At 46.9% G+C, this 4,413-nt stretch overlaps 1 pseudogene; it reads left to right on the top strand.

Annotated features, from left to right (window-relative positions):
* Positions 1–3,750: 3,750 nt before the first annotated feature.
* On the top strand, positions 3,751–4,038 carry LOC119817461 (annotated as a pseudogene).
* Positions 4,039–4,413: the final 375 nt, after the last annotated feature.

The following is a 4,413-nucleotide window of genomic DNA, read 5'->3' as shown; positions in this document are numbered from 1 at the left end:
TGACAATAAAACATATGCATGATGCTTTGGTTGGATGTGCTTTGTCCCCGAAAGGCTCATGTGACTCTGTGGCTTTCTGAGAGGGATTTGATTAAGTCATTTTGGGGGTTATTATTCATGAAGAGATCAGACTCCTTCTCAGGGCATGCCAGTTTGCTTCCAGGAGAATAAGATGTTAGAAAAGGAGCCCGTCTGCCCTTCCTCACTCTCCCTTCTGGCTTCCCATTTGATCCCTCCCATATGCTGCCTGCCATTGGATGCTTCCATCATGAAGCCTTCTTCAAGAGACTGACCTAATAGTGTGTTCCAATTTTGGACCTTCAGACTCCAAAAATGTATCAAATAACTCCCTCCTGTTCTTCCTCTTTGTGTCTTCCTCCTTTTCCTCCCTCTTGAGGTCTCATGTATCCCAGGCTACCCCTAAACTCCATAGCCCAGGCTGACCTTGAACTTTGGATCTTCCCCTTGTTACCTCTCAAATGCTGCCGTTGTAGGAACAAGCCACCAGACCTGGATCTGTGCTGTGCTGCTTTGTTATAGCGGCAGAAAGAGGACTAACACGCTAAACATGGTTTTAAAAATGTTATTGAGAACTAGTTATGGTGGCATAGACCTTTAATCCCAGAACTTGGGAGGCAGAGGCAGGCAGATCTCTGAGTTCAAGTCCAGCCCGGTCTACAGAACTAGTTCATGAACAGCCAGGACGACACAGGGAAATCTTGTCTCAATCCTCCTTCCTCCCCCCCAAAAAGCATTAGCCTGGCATTGGAACACGGATGAAACTGATGCAGGAGGATTGGGAGTTGGAAACCAGCCTGGTCTAAGTAGAAAAAAAAAAACAAAACAGAATAGAAGGGTTGAAGTCCAGGAGGTTTTGGTGATAACAGCCCCGTGAAAAGAGCATCGTGTCCCGAGCTGCCCATCTTGCTGGCATCGCCACGCCATCGTGTTTTAAGCTTCCACGAGCAGAGACAAGTTGGAAGTGTTGACTCCTAGAGAACCCCCATCCCAGGACAGGTGAGGGTCTCCACAGACCCTCACAGTACGGCTGAACCATACTGCTGTTTGCTCACAGTCAGACTCTCCGGGATGTTTGTTTCCCTAAGGGAATCACCGCCCCGAGAGCTCCACATCTTTCCAATCATTCACTCACTCACAGAACATTTCTTACATGGTCCGGACAAGGTTCAAAGCAGTGCTTGGAGGCCGGCCGAGAACATGAAGCCTGTACTGGAGCCTGGCGTTTGCTGGGACAGTGCCTTTCCCACCTTTATATATCCTGGTCCATAAAGAAAACTATGCAAGGCTCCGTGTATGGGTCACTGGAAGAGTGTCACGTTCCGTCCCAGCAGAGGGAGGGTGGGGAGAGGTTCAGGTTCTTTGATTTAACAGTCCACCAAAGAAACTTGTGGACAATGGTGGGAGAAAGTCATAGATTCGAAGAAAATGTTATTTTCTTTATTTTGGAACTCTGATTTAAACACATTTTCCTTCCAGGCTGATGTCCACTTGGTATGTGCTGATGGCCACCCGCCCTGGCCAATGTCTGTACGTCTCAGACATTAACTTTACCCTGCCCTTGTGCTACTGAGGCATCCATCCACAATTAGCTTGAACTCTGCCCAAAATGGCTCTGCAGCTGGATATGGACAGACGGGGAACACAGACTAGGGTCTGCTGCCAGAACTGCTCTGACCAGAACCTCTGGCCAGTATGGGTGCCTGTTACCCCCACCAGCTGCTTTCTGGAAACATAGTCTCATTTTTTTTTTGTAAGTTATTTTTGTTTATTTTAAATGTTGACAAGGAGCACCTACACTTATTTTTTTTCAATTTTTTGGTTTATTTTCGATTCTCTGTGTAGCTTTGGAGGCCGTCCTGAAATTTGCACTGTAGATCAGGCTGACCTTGAATTCACAAAGATCCGCCTGCCTCTGCCTCCCGAGTGCTGGGATTAAAGGCACGTGCCACCACCGCCTGGTTTAAGTTTGTTTGTAATTTATTTTTATGCATATGAAGATTTTGCCTGCTAGCATGCGTGTGCACTTCGTACATTCTTAGTGCTGGTGGAGGCCCAAAGAGGGTGTCAGATGCCTGGAGATAAAGTTACAGATGGTTGTGCACCAACCACCGTGTGGGTGAGGACGGAGCCTGGGTGCTAGAAGAGCACCAAGTGCTTTTAACTGAGTCATCTCTAGCCCCTTTATTTTTATTATGTGTTTGGGGGGGGGGCGGTATCTGAAGAGGCAGAAGAGGCATCTGATTGCCTGGAGCTGGAGTCACAGCTGGGAGCCACTGACCTGGGGCTGGGAGCCAAACGCAGGTCCTCTACAAGAGCAGTAAGCACTCCTAACAGTTGTCCCAGGGTCCTAGCCGGGCCCAGGATTCTCATCCCACTTGGGCCTCAGTCCATTTTCCACTTTCACTTGGCCTCTGAGGTTTCACTTGGCCTGCTAAGCTGGTGCCTCCTTGTGGAGGTGACAGGGCAAGACATCAGACTGGAGCGACTTCCTCATGAGGAACTGTCGTCCATCTGCAGAAGAAAAGCATCACTCCTGAGAAGGGATCGTCTTGACGGAAGCAACGAGGCAGAGAAACTCAGAACATTCATTCGGAAGGCCACCCTTTCAAGCACAAGGAGGGAGTGTTCCCCAGGCATGCGCACCCAGTGCCTGATGCATAGTGGGCACCCACTAAACATTTACAAGCTGGTAAAGAAAACCAGCCGTGAGAACATGACGTGTTCAAGGACAAGCAGTGAGAGAAAGCATGTTAGAAATTGGGTGTTGAGAGGAACAGACTGTTGGATTTGTTCTGGAAAATAGCCAGACGGGCCTTGAAGGCTCTTCTAATATTGAACACTCATTACTGACCTCAGAGAACTTTGCCCTGTGCCCCGGGGTGCATCCTGGAGTGTTGTGTAGTGTCATGTGTGGCCTTTGCAGGGAAGCTGTGTGCCAACTCACACTTCTTTCTCATTCATTCTCAATCACAGGAGAAAGCACCAAAAACCACCACGTGGCTCACATGTCGCATCTCTGCTTGTGGCTTTTTGATTTTTAACATTTATTTTTGTATGTACATGCATGTGCGCCACAATGTTCCTGCGGAGGTCAGAGGACAGCTTTCAGGAGTCAGTTCTGTTCTGGGTGGCAGGGATCAAACTCAGTTTATTAGGCTTGTCAGCTGATGCCTTTACCAACTGGGTCATCTTGCTGGTCTTTCTTTCCTTAGAACTAAGGAGAGGACAGCACGTTAGCAGGATTGCTGGTGCTGTGCCTTTATAATTCAATACTAAATTCTTTGTAATACTTTTAAAAGTTGTGTGGGATTTTTTTGTTCGATTGCTTTAACAGGATGTCACTATGTGACTCTTGCTAGCCCAGTAGTCCCCATGTAAATCAGACTGACTCCAAACTCAGAGACCCTCCTGCCTCTGCCTCCTGAGTTCTTGGATTAAATACCAATATCATCATCCTAATATCATCATGTATACTGTAATGCATTTTTATTTTATATTATTTTCTTTACTCAGAGTGCAACTGAAAGTGTTTGCAGATATAATGCAAATGTTTTGCCCCAGCTATCCTTTTAAAAGTTATGGGGGCAGCGCAGATGGGGGGGGCGCACCGCCTCATCAGCAGCTGCCACCTCCTTCTTCAGCAGCTCCTGCTGCTGCCTGTGTGCTCCTTCAGTGTGGACCCAGTGCCTCTTTGGTGAAGCGGCAGCTGAGGAGACTCTGGCGCTTGCCATGGCCAACGGGAAACCCAAGGAAGGAGTCAAGACCGAGAACAACGATCATATTAATTTGAAGGTGGCGGGGCAGGGTGGCTCTGTGGTGCTGTTTAAGATGAAGAGGCATACACCACTTAGTACACTAATGAAAGCCTATTATGAATGACAGGGTTTGTCAGTGAGGCAGATCAGATTCCGGTTTGATGAGCAACCAATCTATGAAATAGACACACCTGCACAGTTGGAGATGGAGGATGGAGATACGATCGATGTGTTCCAGCAGCGGACAGGAGGTGTCTACTAAAAAGGGAACCTGCTACTTTACTCCAGACCAAGAATACATTTGCAATTAGAAAAGCTGCAATTTGGTTCCACCACATCCTGACTACTAAAGAATAGTTTTCTCTAGTCTTTCATTTCCCTGTCCCTATTTCTTTATTGTACATAAAGTAACTGGTGTATGTGCACAAGCATATTGCGCTTTTTTCTTTTTTAAATTAAATGACCAATGTTCTGTTTTGATTGACAGCAGATGGAGGTGGTCCAGGGGAAAGTATGGTTCTAGGAAAATATCCCCCTGCTCCATTAGAGGCATGCTCATTCAGCTCTTATCTTTATATTCCAGAAAGTTATTTTGCTCTCAGTGGTTTGTTTTTTTTTTTTTTTTGGTTTTTCGAGA

This window comes from Arvicola amphibius, chromosome 6, assembly GCF_903992535.2.
Source record: "Arvicola amphibius chromosome 6, mArvAmp1.2, whole genome shotgun sequence".
Lineage (NCBI taxonomy): Eukaryota > Metazoa > Chordata > Mammalia > Rodentia > Cricetidae > Arvicola > Arvicola amphibius.
Note: the sequence above shows the minus strand (reverse complement) of the source record. Positions and strands in the feature narration are given on the sequence as shown.